Source organism: Stegodyphus dumicola, chromosome X1 (genome assembly GCF_044657685.1).
Source record: "Stegodyphus dumicola isolate Sdum_Otavi_A_Nest chromosome X1, ASM4465768v1".
NCBI classification, from domain to species: Eukaryota; Metazoa; Arthropoda; class Arachnida; order Araneae; family Eresidae; genus Stegodyphus; species Stegodyphus dumicola.
The window spans coordinates 84,952,592-84,979,123 of NC_140780.1; positions in this window are offsets into that span (position 1 = coordinate 84,952,592).

Sequence of the window (26,532 nt, forward strand, 5' to 3'; positions counted from 1 at the left end):
GCACATTCTTTATATTTAATTGGAGAATAGGCGGCGGAATATTCCATGCAAGCTGAGAATAGTTTTTACTTCTACGAACTCTACAACATTCCTTTGCCGTATCAATATCAAGCTGAGAAATTTTAAAAGTTATAGTATAGTAAAAAAAAACGAAGTTTAAAAAAAAAATTAAGCTACACGCGTTAGTCAGCGAGAGATGATTTAGTGAAAGCAGCTGTTTTCCTGTCATAATAATTTAAAAAGTACTTTGAATAAAACTTATGAAGATAATTTTCAAAATTCTACCACAAAAGCTTAAGCTGTGGTGTTGTTGAACTCACTGGTGTGGTGTGGTGTATTTAGTTATGGCAAAGCACACTAGGGCTATCTGCCAAAGGGGAGGGATGCCTTTCGTGGAGGACTTTCTAAGGGAAACTGGCTCGTATACACGTTACACATGTGGAAAACCACGAAAACGCCCACGCAGCCAGCCCGTTCGCGGGATTCGAACCTCGGACCGAACTACCAGTGCTCAGCGACTTTACCACTCGGCCGCTGGTGGGCCGCTGAACTCACTGAAAACTCCTCTTATGGGAGTTAAGAAGCCTTATTTTGGAGCAAAATATTAGAAACATTAGATAAACTAATATATCACTTCAAAAAGTAGATACTGCAATTAAAACATTATTAGATTATGCGATTCTTTAGAAAATTCTCAGCCGAAACAAAATACAGAGTCAGTGAAGGGACTAAATTGTCCGGATAAGATGAGCACAAATGATGATGAGAAAGATTAAAACATTACCACATAAATACGTGGATAAAATTTGAATTTGATGCCAGTAACGAATTCCGCATAAATACGTATTAAACAATTATTGATAAACGTTTAGCAGAAGTACAAAATAGAAAGAAATTTACTCAAATGATGACATTTACTCAAAATTTGGGTTTCTACTCAATCTAAAAAATTCAAAAGAAGACACAATTAGAAAGAATGCTGCAGAGTTGTGTAAAATGTACATGGACGATTAAAAAATAATTTTATTGAAGAATGCCTTAGATTTAAACACTCATATTTATTTGAAAATATAGAAAATTTATCTACTGTGGAAATTAGTTTAAGGATAATTATTAACTCGAAAATTGAATCTGTATTTCCTAACGAGGTCATAGCAATACGCAATTTTTCAAGTATTACTACTGCAAATCGCATCAGTGTAAGGTCTCTTCAAAGCTGAAAAGAATAAAAAGTTATTCACGGTCTTCTTTTGGACACAGCAAATTAAATGATTTGAATATTTTATCAATATCTTATTTAATAATACGTGTGATATTTCTAATCAATTTAGCAAAGAAACAGCTGGGGAAATAATTTAATATATGAGTTACTTTTGTTTTTGTTTATATAGTTTGTCTTTGCTCATAAAGGTCTCTTTTTAAAATTTCGTATGAATTTTATGCTATTATTTTGCGTAATGGTGATAAATTTACTTTTTCTAGCTCTAAAACTTTTGTAAAGTTTTGCCGGTCAACCCTCCCGCTACCTCTCTAGTGAATTTTGTTATGAAGAATAGCGAATCATTGCTACTAGGTCACGAGCGCCGAATATCCTAGAAGGTTCTTTAAGTCCCTTACTTATTTCATGGATTCTTTCGAAATATTGCTTGTAGACTTTTAAAACTAGATGTATTATTTTAAAACTGTTTGTATTTAATTATTTTTTATATGGAAGTATAAAATTCTTCCTTTAAAAACCAGAGTCTTTAATATTAACATAGCTATAATATATGATTTTTTTAATTAAGTATTGCAATTAGAAACATAAAAAAATTTCAGCTTGAAGATTACTATTTTAATTGTAAATTCTACATTCATGTGTGATGATTATTCAAACGTTCTATAGCAATAAAATTACAGCAAATATTGTGATACATAGCTACATAGCTTTTGTTTCTATGTGTTATGATAATTAACATTTTACAAAGGATTACATCTTTAATATAAATTTTCAATATTAATTTTTGTTTTAGAATTTTCTGTCAACTCTTTTCGAAGTGCTTGTTTAAGCCTAAATACTTCGTCGAGATATACTTCTAAACTAGTGTAATTTTACATCGGATTCGTATTTAAAAAAATTCCTTATTATACTTCCTTTAGCTGATGGTTTCGTATATCTCCTCACTTGTAATGTAAATAAGATACAATTCCTCTAGAAAATTTCCCACGAAGGCATCTCTCCACTTAAGCAGACAGACATTGCGTAGCTTGCTGTGCTCAAACCACAAACAAAAACTACAGTTATAGGAATAAAAGGTGTTATAGCAACTAGTATATAACGATTTTGAAAATCATTGTAGTCTTGTCTTCTAATATAAATTCCTTGTATTACTTTATCATAATTCATTATAACTGTAACTCAGATTTTGAAATATACTTTTAGATCCAAATGAACTCGATAAAAATCAGCTTTCTCATCCGTTTTAAAAATGCTTAGAACTGTATTTGATGGAAATATCGTTATTCCCTTTCTCTGAAGATTTTCTCACATAATAAGATAAATCACGTAATTTATTATAATCATCAGCCCCGAAGGCTCTTGCTTTATTGTAATGATTTGAAAGTATAATTATCATTCATTTTCATATACCAATAATTGAATTTAAGGTATAAATTGCTAAAATATTTAATTCTTAGAAATAAAGATTTAGTTTTGCAAATGACATACATTGGAGATGTAATCTCCTGTTATTAGAATATAATGCTTTTACAAGCGTGAAAGAATGCATTAATAATTATTTTCCACTGACAGATATAATATGTAAGAAATTTCAAAAATATAATCTTACATAATTTATTATGGAGTTGCTTCTTTCTCATACACACACGTACACTACAGTAGCTGCCTGCCTATCTCATGTCAGACTAACAGTACGTTTAAATTTACCACTGATGTGAGAACTGAAAACTCATTAGATTAAAAGTCATAATGAAGGTAATAAATCTGATATAAAATATAATGATCTACAAACACTAATGACAGTAAAAGTAAATACCTAGTTGAGGTAAACACGAAACTCTGTACACTCTACTTCATTTAGATTTCTAAGCGTGTTTTATTGGAGATATTGTTTTATGGTATCGTATTTATTTTATCCTAATGGTATTCCAAAGACAAGCTTATCTGTGGTTCAAAAATATCTAAATTGTAGACCTTTTTTTTATAATTAGAGGAATTAATCACCTAAAGTTCCAAATAGTACACAACTGAAAGCGCAGACAGCGAAAAAAAAAAGACACTCAGTTTCAAGTTCTGGAGCAATTAATTGATCATCGTTTTTGAAGACTGTAGGTAAAACTTCAGCTATCGGTATTGCTAAAGGCTTTATGAAATTTTATCTAAATATAACAGTACGCTAGGAAGGCGTGAGAAACACCTTATAAGGTAATAGCCGATTTTCCCCCTAGCATAAGCATGCGAGTGTAAATTTAAGTAATTGAATTAATATTCTTTCAGAGGAATTCCACTACTTTAAAGTTAATTTTAATATTTACTCTCATTGTACCAACTAGCGAGATTAAAGGACCTGTGGGTAAGCATACTGTGATTCTTAGTATTACTGTAAAAGCAATAACACGAATATTTATGAAGTCAAACAACCAGCCTTAAACCAAAAAGCATTCATGGTTGATTTTGCTGTTCAATGTTGAAAAAGGCGAAAAAAAAAAAAAAAATTAAAGAAATTCAGCGTCACTCGATCTGCAAAATGGGCGTTTGGGGTATGTATTTCGGGATCAAATTTTGGGAGCAGACATTTCAAGAACATCGTTTGCATAGAAATCGGTTTTCATTCTTTTTGTAAGACATCTGCTACATTTCTCTTTCTAAGAACTATATCTAAGCACCATACACTTTATTTTATATCGTTTCTGCTCGAAGTGTTTGAAAAATCTATGTTTTTTCGTAAAAATTCTATCCAGCTTTTGAAACATAGCTTTAGAGAATTCGTACATTTCTCTTATCAAATAATTTATGTTGGCATTTTCTAAGCTTTGGAAAAATTGGAAACATTCCATTTGTGTACACGTTTTCTACTTGAAACTTATATACACATTTAAAAATTCTTTTATATAATTAATAAAAGTAAAATGCTCGTAAATGTGTTTTTTGGGATTACAAAAATTCAAATAGTCTTGATTCCGTTAAGATTTTATAACAGACCATAAATTTAAATTGTTCAGTTTCGCCAAAATTCAACCGATGCTTTTTTTTTATTAGCTTCATTCTTAACCCTTTAGAATTACGTTACATCTTCAAGAATTCTGATTTCTACAATTAATATCGAAATTTAGAGAACTTATGAATAATTAAGCAACTAAGGAGTTTAAACGTCTAATATGTTACTCACTGTCAAATCACGGATTGTTCAGTAGTTTTGGAATGTCAGTGATTAATGTTGCTTTGACGAATTATGTTCACTATAATTATGTATGGCAGATATTGCTACTTAATTCTTTATATTTGATCTAAAAGCTGTTATATACTTGTGCATTCATTACCTTCTTGTTTTCATTTACCTCGCAGCATTTCGAACCATTCTTTTTAAACATTAAATAATTATTAAGTATAAACAAGAATCATAATAGGGAGTACATTTTCCACTACAATTCAATATGTTAAAAATTAGTAAAGCATTAATTACAAGTTAGAAAAAATACCTGAGATATCAGATAACGCTATGTACAAGATCAACATCTGATAGCATCTGAAAAAAAATAAACATTAGTCAAGAACAAAAATTAAAAATACGAAGGTGTGGCTTCTTGTGAAGCTTACTACTTTGAAAGCTCCATGAAGTAGCTGCCGCTTTCATCTTGATGAGTTTTATTAACTATTAAGCAACATTTTTCTGGATGACATGCTTTTCGTTTAGATGGCTTAAGCTAGAGGTTTTCAAACTGTGCTCGTCGGCGCTCTTAAAGACTCCAGGAAGCTCCAGGAAATTAAAATAATTATAAAATCATGAGCTTGAAGATGGCTTAGTTTACTTGAATATGGTAAAGCATTCGATGGATTCCCAAAGGAAGGAATGCCTTCGGAGAGGACTTTCTAAGGGAAACTGGGCGACTTTCTAAGAGACTGTTAGCTGTTGCGACCGCCCTGATCTGTAAACTAGTTAATGCCGGCTGCTTTATCGTTGAGCCCGGATTCGAATCCCAGAAATGCATGAATGCTTTTAAGTGTATAGTGTCTGTACGGCATGGAAATAGTGGTGTGTCGAAAGTCCTCTCGAGTGGTTTGGTAGTAGGGAAAGAGGGATGGGAAACCTCGAATGCGTTACCTGGGTTGGTTTCAATTGTATTTGGGGCGCAGCTGCACAATTAGTGCAGTGGGACTGCACCTGTGAGATCAAGTGAAATTTTAGGCATCCCGTTCACTTCTACCACTTGTACCTGTCGCGTTAGCATTCTAAGAAGAAGATTTCGTAAAATAATGTTTGATTTTTTTTACATTTATTTTATTCTGACTAATTTGTTTATTTCTCACGGATAGGTCAAGTACAAGATGTATGTTTTAAAATTTAATCTTTTGTACACAATAATCAAACGCTTGAATTATAGTGGTCAAAACTTACAGTTTAAAAACATTCTTCAGCTATAATGAGAAAAAGGAAAAACTTTAGATTTTAAATCCTTTAGTTAAGTTTACACGTTACATCATGCACTTTTGAGCACATGATGATAATAAATATTTATTACAGAAATAGGACGGTTCAGCTTTTTCATCATACTGCTGAAAGTTTTATTTTTGAACAGGATGTAACGTTGCGCGCCTCCAACTTGCACGCAACCAAGAGGTGACTGTGAAAACTGGATAAAAGACAGAGTGTTGTGAAGGGTTTAAGTCCCTTTTTATTCAACGTAAAAATTTACAATTGCGTGCTCTTGACGCTCACAGACTGCGCCAACTCGGCGGTCAAATAAAAATAATAACCTGAAAAGAAACTAAAGACAAGACTCTAACTACGAGGCTCTCTTAAAATAACTAACTCACCGCGTTTTACAATACCGCTGCTAATTCAGCAGACTTGAAGCTCACTTGAACGATTAACACTACTTCCCGTCAAGCACATAGGCCGAAACGCGGGGTTCTTCAATTTCTCGCTAACTACCTCCGCGCTCGTGAAGTAAGAATATCACACACCGAACTCGTTTCCTTTCTATTTAAATCAGAATACTTCCGCTGATAATTTGAATCCTTGCGCGTTCTACTAAAATTTACATATTCTGGCATTGGCAGCTCCAGGGGAAAGTAAGGCTTGACAGGAAAGATAGTTTAAACTTAAAATAAATGTTAGTTAAAATAAATATAAACCCTACAAGGAAAGAGTTGTAACTTCACTTAAAAGTATTGGAAGAACATTCTTTCATTATAAAAGTAGGGATTCGATGGCTGTTCAGGATATAGCTCTGACAAATAAGTATCCCATGGATCGAAACCAGTGATTCAACTGTGTTTATAACATCTATTGTACATCTTTATTTAGCTTTTGCCCTAACAGCAGTAATTCTAAGGTACAAGGAGTCTAATTTAGTACAAGGAGCTCTAGATTCTTAATACTAGAGTTCTCTGAAATTTCTTTGAAAGGAAAAAAAATAAGTAGGGAAAGAAATCTAATATCTACGTGAAATGCATAACACTGTGGCAGATCTATTTCAGTCAATCAAATCATAATTTAATTTTTTCAGTGATTGAACTCAATCACTGATACTTTGTCCACACTCTATTTGCTGTGCAAAAATAAAATAATTTCATTTTATTCACAGAATGTTAAAGGTTACAATTTGAAATATGAGTATCACATGGATGGATACATTTTTCCGGTTGCTTTTTAAATTAGTTTACACGTAGCCAACAGGTTTCCCATAAAATGTAACAAGCCCAAAAAGAGGATATGAAGGTAGTTGAGCTAACCAAAATAAAGAAAAAAAAAACATTCAAAAGCTGTTTAAATAAAAATCTGGATTTATCATGGACAGACGAACACACGTTTTGGCAATTCAAATGACGGAAACAAGGCACTATCTTTTTCCCCCTTATCCTAAAGGCAGAAGTTAATTTGATTTCCAAAAATGCAACTAAATTTAATAATCATAGCAATCGGTCACAAAATTAACATTTAGAAATTCGAAAAATGTCATAGTTCGGCTATGTATTTCGTACCATATTACAATCAAGGTATTTCCGCTTGTCAAATAACACCCTTGCTGGACAATACTTAATCTTTTGAATGAATTCCTTTCATTAAATGAAATACCATAGGAAAATTGCTCAGATATATTCCCAAATGTTAGAAAGGCAATGCTGGATCACAATGCTGGAACCATTCCTAAACTTAATGGAACGGCAAGGAAATGCAACAGCAGCAATTACATTCTTCATAGACATGCACTAATATAGAGAAAAATGCCTTCTGAGCTAATGCTATTGTTAAAAACGCTATAAAAATAATCTGTGTATGTAATCTATGTAATTGCGACTTCTTAAAAGCAGGCTCTTCGAACTAATGTGTGAAGATTAGGAAACCACCGCAAGTCCTACCTGCTGGACCCAGAAGTAAGGTGGTTGTCTCCAGGAAAAGCGTTCATACATTTGATTCAGCTGCACGCAGAAGCAGCAACACTTTTGATGGACCAATAACTCTCTACTAGCGACGGCTTTAAATGATGAAGCCTGGGTATGCAAAATGGCATATTTGGCAGACATTTTTAGCAAACTGAAGGAATGAAAGAGTCATTCCAAAAAGAGAATGTTACAGTTTTTGATGCAAACTTCCAAGCGTCTTCTTTTAAAAGGAAGCTTACGTATTAGTAGGGAGTGCATTGAAAAAAGATACAGTTGCTTTCCTCTTACAAAATCTTCTTGATTAGAAATAACATCGGTATTTAATAAAAAATACAGAAAAATATTTGTTAGCATCTCGAAGCTTTGACTTGTTGGAATATTATTTTCCAACAGCTCAAGAAGAGCTGCCTGGGGACTTTAAATGGATTCTGAATGTTAATTCAGAAGTCAAACAACAAAAATCAGCGTTATATTTTCAAATTTTCACAGGACTAGTTTCGATGGTTTTATCGAACCACCATTGTCAGCTATAAAAGCGCAAATGAACGAGATGGGATATAATGGTCAGATAAGATAAGAAAGCCTGGACAGAAAATAAGCTAGTGGCGCCGTCTGTTGGTGAAACCAGAACTAAATCATAATTTCTTTAAAGGCCGAAGGCAAAGATGGATTGGAATTAGGATCGTTAACTAGAACAGATTCTGAATGTGTTCAGCTTGAACCGAGCTTAAATTTAGCAGGATACGAGGTCTTGTACAGATTTGAGGTTTTACTAAAAATCGCGTTTCGAACAAAAGTCTGCCTGTGGTTTGGTTTCATGTATCAGATGAATTCAAAATTTGATCTGAAAAACAAATTAAGTATTGCTGCCTTTCTCAACTATATTTTGAAGCGGAATTTACCGTCTATACAAGTATCAAACTAAAATACAGAAGCCGCTTAAGAGTAGAACCATATATTCTCCTGCAATTATCTAGATTTGGATGATCTACTCCGGAACAGATTCAAAGAACCGATTCACTTTACTGATTAAATGATCAGCGATTCAGCGAAAAGTAGTTCTTTAACTGTTTAACGGACAGCTCTTGTTTGGAACGGTGCCAAAAATTTGATTCTTCTTATGTAAACACTAACATTCTTTCCTTTATTATTTACCGGAAACGTGTCTAACTTCTTTTCATGTGTGTTTGTGTGTGTCTTATGTATGTGCTATGATTTGCTTGTATTCCGTGTAGTATTTAAAAAACAAAACATTAAGTAAACCAACGCATCTCAGCAAAACTGACTACCCCTGTTTGCAAATGAACGAAGTTTATTTTCTCATCTGGCAGTAATCTGCTTAAAATGCGTAGATTATTGATGTTCAGTTTCCTCCTCGGACTCCCAGATGTCCTCGCTCCGGCGCTCTTTCTCTAGTCGCTGATCTGGGCCCTTCGGAATCTTGATCAATCGTTCTTTTCATCACTCCGGCGCTCCTTCTATAGCCGCGGATCTGGTTCCTACAGCTTACTCGGAGCTCTTCCTTTGAGTTTCATTTCGATTCTTCGAATACTGTCGCAGTACAGCTATGTATATTAGGCATTACCTTTTTTATACAATATTAATATAACATTCATGTAAAACAATAAATTGTACTGTTAATTATTCATTATTTTACCAACATCTTGTAATCACGAGCTGCGAATTTCTCTTTAATCCTCTTTAGAGTTAGTATGCATTTAAAAACATAAATGTTTTCATGTAATGCATTCTTTCAAGGTTGCAGAATAAAATGTCGACCGCAACGCATAGAAGAACTTCGAACGATATTTGATATCATTTTGTCGAATTAGATAAAAAAAGAAAATGACGATAGTATGGTCAGCAGACAGTTTTCTGTTCTTTGCGATCTGCCCCCAATCTAAAAATTTATTTGGACATTGTGCCTTCTAGTAGCAACAAAATATCAATTAAAGTAATAATGTAATCTTTAACAAAAGTAAGTTTACTTTTTATTATTTTTAACTCTTTTAGCACTTTTTTTACTCCAGAATTTTATTGTTAGTTCTGTGTAGAAAGATGTTTTCAGAGAATCTCAAAAGTACAGTTGAAAGAAATCAGTTTACGGAATGAGCGGTTTGACTGATTTGATTTCACCAATCTCACTTCCTTGTTCAATTCGTTTTGCTTTTCCTCCATCGTTGCACCCCGCTCTTGGTCCACGGCTGTTCTGAGCGCATTCATCAAGGTCATTATTAGTGAGCGTATCAAAAATTGCAACCACAAATATCATCAAAAGTTTATATGTTATGTCTTAAGTTAGGTCTACAGCGCATTCTAATTAGACTGAATTGAACCGAAACTGTTTTCTGTAAGGGACAATAAAAATTTTGAATAGAGAATAATGAAGAAATATGTGTTTTAATTGAACTAGATAGAATGATTAACCTGAAAGGAGCTGTGTTTATTATACGGATCATTTTTATTGTTGCCCTTACCAATAATCTGTTGTATGCAAATGGCATGGTTTATCGAACTTTGAAATAAATTTTCTGGATGGCAAAATTTTGACAAAACCATGGGTATTGGTTGATAGTTGGGAAAAAAATGAGATATTATTACAAATATGGAAGATTTATGAATAATTTCAGTCTATGGAATTATGTTGTTGTTTAGATAAATATTTTCTTTATATTCCTTTACTATTTATCCCCTCTTAATCCTTCTAACAGTACTCCTGATAACTATTAACTTATAAGACGCAAATTAAGTCTAAGGGGCTCTGCCTTAAAAATTGATTCTGAAAAGTTCTTCACTAGCCAAAGCGTCTGAAAACTGCTTGCTTAAGCTATCAAAAGAACTCACAGTTTATGTTATTTTATCTTGCTAATTTTATTGAATAATGTCTTTCACTTAACTGCTGACTTAAATAAATGCTTTCCGTTATCTAACTTCTTCTCTATAATCCTAATTACACTTTGCAAGAATGCCTAAATAAGTGAGAGAGAGAGAGAAGGAGCCTGTTGATGGGTACTCATGGTTTTCCACTTGTGTAAACATGAATAGGAACCAGATTCCCTTCGAAAGTCCTCCTCGAATGCGTCCCACCTTTATGCAAATAGCCCTAGTATCCTTTAACAGAACCTAATAAATTCACTTAAAGAGAAGGAAATATCTTCTACAGCTCAATTGGCATAATAACCTACCAGTAAATCAATAAATTGCAAAATCGAATTCCTGTAGGAACAGCAATTTTATACTATAAAATGGTAATTTAATATTTTTTTCAAGAATCGAGCACCGTAAGGAGGAATTTTACTATGAAGCATATTAATTTATATGTAGGAAGTAGGATGGCGCAAATTTGAATCTCCAGAAACGTGAATGGTATCTCATTCTCCATCAGAAATTTAAAAATTTATTTGAAAAGCCATACGATAAAGCAGATTTAATAGGAATAGCTTTTTTTTGGTGCTCTCCAAAAATCAAAGAAAGGAATGTGGCGTGGAGTGGAAAAGAAACTGGAAAATCATATCGGGTAGGATGAAAAATAGCTCTCTACGAAATGAATTTTGAGGAAAGTAAATTGAGTTACTTATAATGCTGCACAGCTTAGAAATGCCAAAACTTATAGGGAGAATGCCATGTTATTTAAAAATTACTTTTGACTATTTTTTTCTTTACTTTCGGTTTCTTTAAGGTCTTCGTAGGCTTACTTTGTCTGCAAAATGCATTTATGCAATATTTACTGTTTGCAAAATTAGGTAAAAAGGCAACCTCAGATTGGTTTGCATTTTAAATTTAAGTATATTGTAAACTGCTTGAATATTTATTTAACTCGTTAAAAATTGGTGTAGATTTAAAATTAAATTTTACTTAAAATCAGCGCCAAACTAAAGTTGCTTTTTTTTTGCCAAATTATAATTTTTCATTCGTGTGTTTGTTCTCCTCTTGGAACCTATGCGATTTTATGTATAAATGCTACGATTTTGACTCGGAATTATGCGAGAGTGAATTAAGAGATTAAATAATTAAGAGAAATTAAATAAAGAATTCAGCTTGAAAGAATAATTCGGCAAGAATTCAAATTATATCATTAATAAAAACATAAAATAAAAAAAATTCATGGTTGTGAGATCTGATTTTGAAAATATGGTTTGTTGCCTAATTAACACTCATCATTTGTATGACTATGGATAAAAATTAAGGATTATATCGTATTGGTTAATTTTGACGAAATACATGTGATGTGATTTGTTTGGAGGATCTTCGTCTATCATGGAGAACATTTTAACCGATATTAACTTCAGTTTACACTATACATGGAGAAAATTGGCGGGTATATGTAGAAAGTAAAAGGCAGTTTCAAAATAACATATTGTCTTATTTTTCATAGTCTTTGTAAATTGTTGTAAAACTTCCAAAATCAGTAAGGGTTTTCTTTTGTATTATTTTCTTGTACGATATACAGGTATTTCGAGTTAGGAAGTACAAGTAAAAATTCAGGTACCATATTTCAACTAAAACATTCATTTTGACCCCTCTGGAATCCATCTGAAAGACGTTTTTGCTTGATATCTGTACGTACGGACAGAATATAGATCTCGTTTTTCCAAAATGGATTGTAAAATGGATGAAAAATGGACTCAGACGAGACGTTTTCTTGACGTCTGTACGCTGTATGCTAGATACATACATACGTACATAGGAAGGTATGTATGTATCTAGCATAACTCAGAAACAAGTAGCCGTAGAACGTTGAAATTTTGTATATATGGGACTGCTATAGCATCTAGTTGTGCACCTTTTTCGCTATAATCGGCCTAACCAGAACACAACAGATCTCCGTTTCAGAGAGGGAAAATTAAGTTTTACCTTTACTTTAAATTATAATTTTGATTCACATATTTTTTATCTTATATATATATATAGTGTCCTTCCTTATATAGTTCTTTCTTAGTGGTCCTTCGTTAGATTTAATTATTTGTTAATATTTGTATATATATATATATATTATCAAAATTATAATTTAAAGTAAAGGTAAAACTTAATTTTCCCTCTCTGAAACGGAGATCTGTTGTGTTCTCAGATGAAAGCTTTTCTGTCTTTGTGCCAGTGATTGCTGTATGTTGGTTAGAAGGGGAACAGGTAGGGGCTTGGAGCTAAGCTTTCTGCAGCTTAGACACATTGAGCTTTCACCAGTAGTTATGGTCTGGAGAGCAATTTCCTATGACAGCAAAATCACTCTCGTCGTTATTCACACACACTGACAACAAATTTGTTTGTCAGACCGCACCGGTTGTTATGTTATTTTTTAGCAATATTCCATGGGTCATTTTTCAACAGGATAGCTCGTCTACATATAGCTGCTATCAGCCAATGGGCTCAACAGTATCGACCTGTTCCCTTAGCTTGGGAGATCACACGATTTTTCTCCCATCGAGCACCTATGGGACATGACCGGATGACAAATTGAGCGTTATCCACAACCAGCTCAGAACGTTGCTTATTTGGCTGATCAAGTGAAATAGGCATGAAGCTTCAGCCCACAAAGTGATATACGGCACCTGTGCAGGACAATGCATACACATTTGTGTGCTTGCGTTCAACATATTGATGAATACAGCTGTTATTAATGTTTAACGTTTGAAACAGCTTTTCACGCTGATACTTTAATTGTGACTTCTATATACTAATTGAATAAACAAGTTACCAGACAAATACTTTGCTTATATATTTCATTCTTTTAAATTGACTTTCTCTTTTGGTTGGGATTTCACTTTCCATTAGCGTAGTTCCCGGAAACACAAAAGATAAAGGAAACAAAATTTCGCCCTGAGCTGTTATACCAAATTTTTAGCAGTGAGTAATATTCCAAATTTTTACTCAAAAAAAGGGTTGATAAGAAATTAAAAGTGTTGATCTTGCAAAACTGTTTTGTGGACATCGTGCCCGTAATAGAAGTTAGATAACTCAAACACGGATATTATTCGGATGAAATTTATTTGAAATTAATATAAGCACCTGATAAGTATAAGTCATTTTAAACTAACTGACATGTCTTTCGAGGATTACTTGTCTAATGAAAACGGCTTCTGTTTAAGGGAATCTTAAAATCATGAGAAAATCTGTTGTAGTTTAATTTGATGTGATTTGCTGCTGGGTAAAAATGCTTTTTCATGAAATGTAGTGATCCCTTCTACGTTTTCTAAAAGTCTTTAAAATAACTGAATGAGAAGTCTGTTACATTTAGATTCATTGCAAATCATTAAGAATTATTTATGAGGTATAAAATTTGTTAAAACGTTATTAACGTTTTTTGATGAGAAAAGTGTTAAGTTTGATGAGAAAAGTTAACAATACATATTTTTTCATCGTTTGTCCTTTCGTCAGTAGGCAAGAAATAAATACATAACTACAAGCGGATTAAAAACGAAGTTTACAGAACACGTTGCTTGCAATCTGGTAGTCAGAAAACACCTTTTCTTTAAACTTTAGCGCTGTTGGTTTTATTAAATCACAACAATACGAAACTATTGCCAAGAAGAGAATGGAAAAATCAACTTCTAGGATTCATACGCAGAAACATGTCAAATTTTTCTTTTAATCTGAAGAAACGTTTCATTTTATGTGAGATAAAGAAAATTTCAATCAAGAAAACATCGGCTTCCTAACTTTTTAATATGGTTTTAGGAAACAAAACATTCAGATGGAGCTTCAGGAACTTGAAGAGAAAACGCGCTGAACATAATGATTTCAGAATTCCAGGAAATAAATAAAATTTTAAGAGGAAATCTTTTCTTGCACTTTCGTTGTTTTGTTGTAGTCACTTGCTTTTAATTTCTTGTACTTTCGTTGCTTAAAAAGTGTTCTTAGAAAATTAGTTCTTATAATTCCATTTTTTTGAAAATTTTGCCACCGTGTCATTTCCAAATAATTTTAAAATAACGAAATTTATTGGAGGGTGGAATAATGGTAAAATAACGCTAAAAGTATTAGTTATAAAATTAATCTATATTAATGAGATACTTCGGGAATACGAATGTCACGGTTTCCTTCTTTAATGATTTTTTGTCTTTCTTATTTCTAGGCTATAGAAAGTCTGAAGAGTGTGATAAAATAAAATATAATGCAGTATAAGTTACAGAGGAAACATTATACCTAATTACGTTGCTATTTTAGAGGTGTTAACTAGGTTTCTGACAATTGATTCCCTTTCTGTTACCTTACCAACATAAAGCTGAGATGGCAGGACGTGAGATAAGTGTATAGACGTATTTCTAAGGATAGTGATTCTGTTCTTTACTGATTTTGCTTCGGAATACTTTGAAGTTTTTAAAAATTTTTGTTATGGTCTTAACATTAGAGGCATTCACATATTAATTTTCAATGTTTGATCCATATAGGCTGTAGCATAATTTATTCTTCCATATTTGCAATATATTGACACTAGAGAGTAGGGACCACCAACTCTTTGTTCAGGTTTCCTAATATTTGACGAATTCAATTTAGATAGCTGCATTTTAAGCCTTTTTATTTTTAAGGTGAAAATCTTCTGGAATGAATTTTACATTTAAATTGGAGCTGATGAGTAAGGTCATAAAAGGGGAACTGATATGCAAATACGAAATTATTAGATTAATTTTGAAATTATATTTGTGTTTAGTCTGTATGTTAACTTAAATTTCAGAATCATCAGTACTTCATGAAAATTAGCTTTTTAAAGAAAACTTCGGAGTTAAGTAACTGGAAGAAAGCTTTCTTAAGTAATTTGGCTTTTATTCCTTGTTTTTGTTGTAAACGTTAATCGCATGGAATTTGTTCTTAAGTTCATCGTTTTATAGTTACAGTAATTTACCTTTTAGCACGGCTAATTTCATGCTGCTTTGAAAGCAAAATTACCTACAGTAGGATCTTTAATGGAATTTCTGGAACAAAAGAGATAAAAAAACGCGAGGTTAATTTAATAGAAACTAATTCTGAAATAACACTAAAACTTTAGCTGGAATAAAAGTATTTCTAGAACTAGTAAAAATAAACTACCTTTTTTCTGTTCTTTGCAAAATAAACAGGACCAGTGCAAGAAAATTCGCTTTTACACCACATTTTAAGGTTTTAGAATCAGGTTCAGTCTGTCAATGAATACCCGGAGCTGTGCCATAAAAAGTGGCACTGTATGTGGTACTCATGGGCTTTCATAAATCTATTGTGTGATTATTTTTCATGCACGGCTCTTATTTTTGCAAGATGGATAACGTAACTTTTATGAAAGAAATATTCATTTTGCTCACCAGTTTTAAAATTACAATTTTCTGGAAGAATTTTTTATTTTGCCAGTATATAAGAAATAATGAAAAATTAAATAAAATCAGCGTTAATACTTTTGGCTAACACGTTCTTTTATTTCAAACCCTGCCATGATAGACTAGCCATTTAAATTGGTTATATTACTTTCACAGAACATTTGATTATGAAAAACATAAAGTTCAAAATAATTGACTAATGTATTTTTAGGTGCTTGGTGTTTGAGATCCATGGGTGAGAAAAGGACTGACGGAATTTGCAATAAAATATTTCTTTCTATCTCTGCGTATATATATATTCATATATATATATATATATATAAATGAAAAATTGTCTCAAAAGGAAATGTGAAATTTTAGAGTTATTAGATTATTTTGAAGTACGAGTTATGAATAATGTGCAGTGTTCTCGCCGGGACTCGAAATTGGAGATCTAGAATACGTGCCGAGTGTGCTTCTGTTACGCCACGAAGGCATGCTGAAAGAAGGGAGAAAATACGTTATAAAGAAAAATTTAGATACTAAAAGTATGCTATTGTGGAAATCAATAATTGGAATTTGAAATTAATTCAATTGGAATTGATAATTAAAAATTCTAAATTAATAAAAATTAAATTTAAACAGTTGAATTTTTTAAACATCTAGAAAGGAAGGAAAACAGAATATATACAGAAATTTTTTACAGTTGAATTAAAAGTATACATATCTTTAAACCAACAAAATAACCTTTCTTACCCCCCTGTATGGTTTATTTCGGTATTTATTCTGGCCTCCTTCCTTATTAGGTGTATTAAAAAAAGGCACTTAAAGGAGAATAAGAAGGATGTTTTGTTGGGTTTCAAAATTTGTATATTTTATAATTAAACTTCTGTGGCCTTCTTCCTTCGTACATGTTAGAAAATTCCGATTGCATTCACTTTCAGTCAGAGTTAATTATAAAATTATCAGTTTTTACTCTACATTTCTTCATTTTACTGAATCTTACGAAACAATTTTTACTGTGACTTTCCGTCATTTTATTTTGCTAAATCATGTCACACTGTGAGAAAATGCTTGCCAATAGCATCTTCCATCACGTTTCAGTTTTCTCGCCTATGCAGTTCAGCTACTGTAACATTAGCAGTGAAATAGACTCTCCCAAACTTTAATCCTGGCAACTTTTAGAGGCTTCAAGTATATTGCTGTGTACGAGCCATTTTGAAATCACCTTTGATTAGAGGAAAATATAAGTAAAATTTACAATTAATTTTGGTTTATTAATATGTAAAAACTTATCAGACTTTTATTTGTATATTTAATTTAATTTATTACTTAATTTTTATTACATTTATTCTTACTTTTTCCCACTTTTTCATTTATTCTTATTTTTTTCCACCTTTTTCATTTATTCTTATTTTTTTCCACCTTTTTCATTTATTCTTATTTTTAAGTATTCTACTGAGTGAATACGCTATTTATTTTTATTTTAAAAATAATTTGTCTGCCATCGCGTTGGGAAATTTCTTCACATTTTCGAAATTATTTATGATTTATATATTTTATAAAACTGTCTTTCAAATTTAATATTGCAATAGGGATTTTGCTCAGCAATGTGGAAAGACGAAACGCGATCTTTATGAATTGTTGGTGATTGTATAGAGGGATTACAATTCTCCTTGAAAAACCGCGATCTTGTTTTAATTGTTTAAATTTACTTTTTATTAATATAGCTTTTTTAATCATCATTTCAAATTTAATTAATTACAAATCCCAATTTTTGATTTCCACAAAGCTGCACATTTACTATTTAAATTTTATTTTACGTTTCCTAGGAGATAAATTTTCATTTTCTGTTAAAATAGAATTTTTAATCTTAGCAGCGACAGCGTAGTATTTTACATTTTAAGTTCTTTTAACAATAACATTTCGGCGTTTTCTGTATAGCTATAACTACGATCGGCTGTCATTTTCACCGCTTGTTTCGAGTAGAAGAAAAGGCTCGCGTTTTGCTAATATTATGCAAAGTTAATGCTTATAACGATACATTTTCCTTGTTTTATAAGTAAATACATGCAATCAAAAGATAATTTAATGTAACAAAGAGCAAAATACAGTGAGTAATAGCATTAATCGAAGAATAATTTAATGTACCAACGGGATAAAAGAGAAGAAAATCACTCTATATATTTGTAAGCTTCTTATCATTTAAAAAATTGCCTCGCAAAAATTTTCTATATGAAATAAATATACTAAAAATTACACATATTAGTACTTACATTAGTCGGTTTTGCAGTGCATACAGATTACTAATTTTTTAAAAATTTTGCCTGTACAGGTTCACAGACATATTTTTTTACAATATTCACACGTATTCAAAAGTTTTGTTGTCTCTACATGCATTTACTTGTCACTGTTTAGGCTTACTGGAAGGGTTGAAGCAAGTAGCACTTCTCTTTTCGTTAGGTACAGGAAGTTTGTTGAATTTTGTATGAAATGTACATCTTTCAAAGCTCCTCAGCCGCATTCAAAATAAAATCACAACGGCTGATATTTTTATATTCAGGTGTTTAATTGTAAAGTAGCCATGAATTTATCACGACTAAATAAAAAAAAAATTAAAAAAAAACCTTGAACCGATCAACGGCTGGATGAGCATTTTCTAACCATCGGGTCCAAAACATCAACTCCATATTTGGTCACATTGTAAAAATTCACAACTTTCCGTGTATTTTTTTCGTCAGATGTGATCTCCAATGTTGGGTGCATGGTACTTATTGCAATCATTTTGGCGGTTTGTGGGAATCGGCCGTCAAGTCGGTGAAACATCATCTTCGTCGAAGTGTAGGATCTGCAATACCAACATATCCAGAGTTCACTACACTCATCACTCAGTTTGAAACTTGCTTGAACTCAGGTACATTTACAGCATTGTCTGAGAATTATACAGATTTTGAAGTTCTCCCACCGAACCACTTTTTGGCCTGGAGCTAAAATTTCTTTTTTTTTTTTTTTACCAGAGCAGGCTCTTTCTCAAGAGCCTATCTCCTACGGACAAAGATGGCAATTGCGTCAATCCGTCCTACAACATTTCTGGAAGAGGTGGTAGAGTTCCCAACTGCAACAACTTCCTAAGTGGCAAAGACCACAAACAGATTTGCAGGTCGACGATCTTGTTTTACTCAAAGAAGAAAGTTTTCCACCACTGTTGTGGCCTATGGGAAGAGTCATTAGACTCCATCCTGAAAGTAACGGTAAGATCAATATGGTAAAACGGTACGAAATTCACACGGGGAACTCAAGAGACCTATCGTTAAGCTTTGTCCTTTATTGAACAAGAAACAAACTTTTAAGTACGAAACAAACTATTAATTCATATAGACTTTTGAGTATGATTTGATTAGCAGCTTAAAAATTATTGTATTCTGTTACGTTTAAAAAGTTTGTAGAGACATTAGGTTTTTTTGGAAGCAGGAAAGATAAAAAAAAAACTAACAACGTCTTCGCCGGGAATCGAGCCGCGGAACTCTGAATTACGCTCTGAGTGTCACCACACCACGAAGGCTCGTTAAGAAGGCGGAAGAAATACTTTATATGCTCCCCCTTTTAAAGGGCGACTGGGTTTTTTTAGGGGACCCAATCGCCAAATCCTGGGTGAAGAGAATCATCATCCAAACCCTTTTAGTTCGTGCGCCACTGTAGAGACATTAGGTATTTTTGGAAGCAGGCAAGATGGACAATTAGCAACGCCTTCGCCGGGAATCAAACCGCGGACCTCTCAATTACGCGATGACTGTGCTGACTTCTACACCGCGAAGGCTCGCTAAGAAGGCGGGAGAAGGACCTTATAAATTTGTGTTTAAAATTTTAACTAATTGAAACTGTGTTTCAACGGTGGACGGGATGTTTAGGCCTGAATTTTCAAAACTAGATGGCAACCGCAGGCGGATGCAAATTAACTTGCTCTAGCTATATCGCGAGAGTAGAAAAAGATCGTCTGTTGCCTTGGTGTTCGTGCTTTGCCTTGATGATTTTCTCTTAGTCTTTTTTCTTTTAGCTCTTTCATTATTCAATAAACATGTTTTCATTAATACAGTCCGCTTGAAATTTTACCTTTTTACATAGGTTCTGCATTAAGTTTTGTCTACTGTAGTGATAATAAATTTATTTTTCAAAGCATTAATGCTGTGTTGCAGATCATGCCAGTTAGTAACGCTTTTGAAGGTTTTAATTTTATTAAGTCCTTTTTCCGTTTTATCAAAAAAATTATTTTTCTTTTCAACAAATCCTTCAGTTAGATTGTTATGTTTGTAGCTAGGTTTTAAAGTACAGTGGTTAAGGTTTAATGCTCATTAAACAGCCCTCATAATGGCTAACTAATGTACTGTTAGTTTAGGGAATTCATTCTCCTCCATTAAATATGATAATCGTAATGTTGGAAAAGCAATCACTAAAGAAAAATAATGTAGGAAGGACAGTTCAAATTCTTTTCATTTTATGCTCCTAAAATACACCTAAATTATAATTTTTATTTAAATGAGACCTTACTTAACTACACTTAACCATAATTATTACCATTGCTACTATTGAATGGTCATGAGAAAGAATCAACTGTTCTATTACTGGAAATGAAGCATTTTGAAAGTACAATGAAATTTATATTGGCAAAAATTATTTATTTAATAATCTTAACAAAGAGAAATTTTGTTCGTGTTTGTGTTAATTTTTCGATCTGGTATAAATTTGATATCAAGCTTTTCAGAACATTATTTTCGATAATGTTGAAATTGTCACTGATGATATGCTTATGGTGTGGATCAATAAATTATTTTAGTTCCTTTTCTTGGCAGATAAAAGTGAAGGTTTTGCCTCCTTTTTCATTATATATATATATATATATATATATATATATTCTTACAAATTCAGAGTAATGGTAGTAGGCATCAAGAAAATGAAAAATTGCCATAGAACATGGGGTCGCAAACCACGCTTAGTGGGATGAAATCACAAAAATAATTTGAATTGTGTGACGTCGAATGGAACAAAAGTGCCATGAATGATTTGAAATGAACAAAAATATTAAGTAGAAAAACATTTATTTAACGTAAAGCAGAATTACATTGCATCTAAGTTCAACATCAGAAAAGAGACGACAATAGAGATTTATAAGAATTGTTCGTCGAAAAGCTGCGGTCGCGAAAATCATTTCGTAGCAGACACCGATGGACGAAGGATTGCTGGACATGTTCAAACATATCCGGTGTGCTGGCGATGTCTGCTGAAGCAACGATGATCCATACTATCAGATCCTCTAGTCTCTAGTTTATCCACAGGTGTCTGATATAAAAAGTTTCTTCTTCTAGACCGCAGTGCTACTAATCCTGGCACTTGTTTGTCGTCTATTTCTGCGATTTTCAGCCTTTAAATGTGGTTTTTGACCTCTTGTTCAATGGTAATTTTTTTATCCTCTTGACGCCTACTCTCATCCCGCTAAATTTATCTGTCGAATTCGGGAACACCTTGAATATGTATCTATGTATGTATTTGTGTAACGCAATACGTAAATCAAAATACTACTTTTAAAACTGTAATAAATTCTATCACCGACACGTTTATTGTGCCTTTTATTTGCGTCGACTTAATGAAACGTGTGTCAATCATGAATAAAAGAGAATGGTATTAATATGCCTACGTCTCCGAATACTTCATGCTTCAACATCATGTCTGCAATATTCTCAAATCATCATATACACGCACATATACAGATTAATATGCATTTTCTTTATATATATCAAAATATGTATAACATAAATAAATAATTTATATTACTGTTATTTAATTATCATTACAGTTGAAACTCACTCTAAAAAGGAACTTCGTTTCTGTTCTCGAATGGAAAAACGTCTTTTCTCTCACACAGCTTTTCTTGTTTTTCTCAAGTTTTTGTTAATAACTTAAGTTTTCCTTAAGTCATAATTAAACGTTTTGTTCTAAACGTTTGTTGTTCTGTTTTCATGTCTCAAACAGTGTTAGATTTTATTGACTTTGTTTTCCCTAAAATATTTGATTATTATCATTACTTTATTTTTGGGTGCTGTGAATTTGCTGTAGCTTTTACAGCTATCACCATAATCACATTATACTATGCTTAAAGGCTCGTAAGTTTGAAACTAATCTGGAAGCTTAATTTAAGTCCTGCAACCCTTCTACAGAAATAATCGAGTTATTGTTACTTCTGAAATAATAAAACAAAGACTTTCGAAAGTTTTAAATAACCTTTTATTTAATCTAAATTTGTTATATTAAAGACTCGTCTTGTGCTACAGACAAGAGCCACCATTCGTGGTTAATAGAACTGGCGAAAATCTAACAGCCGTCGTGAGTGCCAGTGTCCGTTTGCAAGATTCAAAAACCCTTAACTGGTATACTCTAAAAGCTAATTTGCATTCTGGTGAGGAATACAAGAAGAAAAAAGTCACAGTAAATGATCAAAATCATAATAACTGGTTAAATAACAAAGTACGTTAGAGTCTGAAGGAAAATTCTCTTCCGATTTCGTCAAAATTTATGAAATACCTTATGAATGAATATATTTACTCACTTCACGAAAATCCGAATTCAGCGTTCTATTTTAAGAAATTATATAAGTCTTTGTATCTGAAGTATTGCAAGAAATCACTATATTTTACTACTAACGTTTATTTAAAAAAATATTCCTATAAAATTAACAAAGAAACCTAGTAATAATAAAAGAAGAAGCTTCATAAAAGAGATTTCTCGTAGTGGAATGAGTCTTCTAAAAGTTTCTTTTCATGTGCTATAATTAATTACACTTTCATGTTTCACCTCAAAATGTACAAAGGAATCTCCTACACTCATTTGAAACTAGCATTTTTGCTTTTGATAGCCATCTAAGCAAAAAGGAACAAAATTAAAAATATGATCTGAACCAATCAGTTTCAGTTATTTGAAAGCACAACAATGTAAATATGAAAAAATATTTTCAAGAGTGCAACAGACTATGATACACGAAAGTGATCATACATAAAAATAAAATATTGACTTCAAAGTTTCAAAGCCTGCCGAAACATTTTATCGTGACAATCTCCTTGGCGCAAACGTGAGATCTCTAGCATCTGTTAAATGTTTTTCTTTCCCGCCGTACTAGAGGAAATTTACGTTCCAGTGGGTAAAAACAATTTTTGTTGTCAGAAAACTATGTGGAATAGAAAGAGCGTGCTAGATGCAAAGAATTCTTCCAGGAGGGAAAAAAATCAAATTATGATATTTTATTTTATTTTTTAGAGACATGCAATTTATAGAATAAAATATCTGATTGTGATTAAAGCAAAACAGTTTGGCAAAACACATGGAAATTTTTATTACGCTTTAGTTTAGAATGATAGACTTTTTATCAAAGCTTGGTGGGATTACATTTTCATGGTTTCCAAAGAAAATGTATTCACGCGTATAATAAATACATAAATTAATGTGTTTAAGTCACAAATTCCTCCCTATGAAGAGGGAAAAATATTTTCGCGTCATATGGCCTTTATATGTGAATTGGTTTACTGAGTAGCAATGTTTTATGTAGTTTAAGCAAACCATAAGAGAGCAATGTGTAGTAATTAAGAGGAATTATCTGCAATTCCTGCTCATTGCGTATTTCTGTTTATTATATAAACATTTGTAGGAGAATATATTTAGATTTAAGGTATAAATCTACAAATATTGTAGGAAAGAAAATTGGACAAAAGTGTTGTTAGAAAGAAATAGGAACAATTTTTTCGACCTACTTTCAAATGAAATCTGATTATAAATATATTTGCAAAACTTATCATATCTGATAATTGTAGTAATAAATTATGAAACCTACTTAAATCTAATATTACAATAAATTTTCGATAAAATAATATTTAAATTTCTATAACTCATTACCAATTGTAAGTAATAGATCAGCGAAAAGTATTGAAATGAGTGTAGGAGATTCCTTTGTACATTTTGAGGTGAAACATGAAAGTGTAATTAATTATAGCACATGAAAAGAAACTTTTAGAAGACTTATTCCACTACGAGAAATCTCTTTTATGAAGCCCCTTCTTTTATTATTACGAGGTTTCTTTGTTAATTTTATAGGAATAATTTTTTTAAATAAACGTTAGTAGTAAAATATTATTATGTAATTGTGAATTTATGGCTGAATTAGTAATACTGACATTATTGAAAAATAATCATTGTTAGAAAATAGCATCAGGTTATAGTTTTCTCCCTCTTAAAAAAAGTACCGCGTAGTATATGCATAATTTTATCTAATCACTGTGGTACTCACCTACGAACCGGAATTGCTGCAGTTCGGGGTTACTCCCCCTTCCCCCCCCTTAGGCCCAACCATGGTGGTAGGAAGTAAGAGGAGAGGCCCTAACCAATTTTTCCCATACACTGCTTTGAAGTACAGGCGATTCCTTCGTGGAGACCAGAACATTTAGTGACTTACCCTTAAGGGGGGATCAGTGGGTTTTGACACGATCGAATGTAAACATTTTGCAATTACGTCGTAAACATACATATAAATGCATATATTTTATTTTTCTACAATATTTCAGTATGTGAAAAGAATACATTTTTAAACAATATTTCATTCTGAACAGAATTAAATGCTATACTTTTCACAGAACAGTTTGCTCAAAACAGTTTAATTTGAATGAAATATTTTTACAAGTTTTCATTAATTATGTTAGAAACAAAATTAAAGTAATTCGATTTTATTCGGTTAAGGATTACAACAATTAAGATCAAAGTTTATTGTATTATTAATATTAAAACTACGCATAATTTCTTTTCTACTTACAGAGCTTCTTCCTAAAATACTTTCTCAAATATGAAATGATTTTTTAGTTTCTGAGACATCTTTTAAATTGAAAATCTGAGTCAATTTATAATTAATAACTAGATTTCTTCGCAGTAAATTTCACAGGAGTTATGATGAAATAAATCCTTCATTTCCAAATACATTTATAAATAATTAAAAAAAATTATGCATTTTATTAAAGGCAGATACATGCTTTTTTGCAAGCATATGCATAAAAACCCATACATAGTATTTCATATTTTTCATTTTCGGCGTGTGCAAATCTTTAATTTTTGTGCATTCACTATATTTTTCGAGTAAAGTAATTTACAATAAGTTAGCATATACGAGAAATTTTTACATAAAATATATGTGTAAATATAATCTGAATGAAAACTACATGTATTATTTTTAATACCCACTCAAAGGTCAGTTTTTCATCGAAATTCCTCCATGATGGCATTTTTCCCTTTAGGCAGATATAATTGCATGCCTTACTCTATTTAATATAAACGTAACCTGGCCTATGTGCCTAATTACAAACATTTTAACATGCATAATTATATATGTAGATTTAGCCATCAAGTTTCAAACTTTTGATTTAAAACACGTTTTAGGCTACATTCATAATCAAATTCGAATCTTCTAGTAAATTTATTTTGGCAGAGCACTCAATACCTCTTTTAGCGAATTTACGCAATTTAATAATTCTCTTATAATATAATAAATAATAACTATCCATTTCACATTTAAACATTAACCTTATTGTCATCAGATCGCAGTCACACAATGAATGTTTATTTTATGCGGAAGTATGCCGTTTTTCAATTTTTATGGAACTGTCGTTTGCTGAAATACTATCAAGGCTGTCAAAGGAGCTTCTGAATGTAAACAAAAAAAAAAAAAAAAAAAAAAAAAAACACCCTATATGGAGATCAAATCCTGAGAGCAGTGCTTCACTCGTAGTGCGAAGTTGGCCCCTCCTTTCATTCTTACCTCCATATGCACAACTTAGATTACGTCGTTATTAATACCACCGCCAATGCCAATAGAGTGAGCTGCTTTAAAGTATAGGAGTTTTGATTTCCACCATTTACTGAGGCTGAATTTCTGCTTTTGCTAGGCTCTCTGTTGTCGTTTGTTTAAGAGAAAAACTATACAGGGTGATTTAGAATTCATCATCAATATTTGGTGGGGAAGTGGGGAATAGGAAAATTTTCATAGGAAGATATTTCATAGGAGATTTCACATAGGAAGGCATGGGCGCATATGCCATGTAGTAGGGCAAAATAACCCCAGTTCAATGATGGAAAGAACACATAAGAAGGAAGTAGTAAGGAGAAAAACATTTATTATCTTACATGTAACATTTCAAACATAATAAATGTTTTTCTCCTTACTGCTTCCTTCTTATGTGTTCTTTCCATCATTGAACTGGGGTCATTTTGCCCTAGTACATGGCATATGCGCCCATGCCTTCCTATGTAAAATCTCCTTCTTTTCCTATTCCCCACCTCCCCACCAAATATTGATGATGAATTCTGAATCACCCTGTATAGTTTTACAGACTTACAAAAGGTGCTCGAACTGCTGACCATGTGTTAGAATGCATGACTCACAACAGCGTTGCATAGACAAACGGACCTTCTGAAATATGCAAGTTCATTTCGCTACATTTTTTTAGTATTATATCTTTTAAATGGACGATGTGGAATAAATAAGCAATAAAAGAATAACGAGCTGCAAAGGTATATAATGAAAAATGCAGGATGAGTACGAATAAAAAGGCATAAATCTTTTAGGAACTTTGTAAAGATATG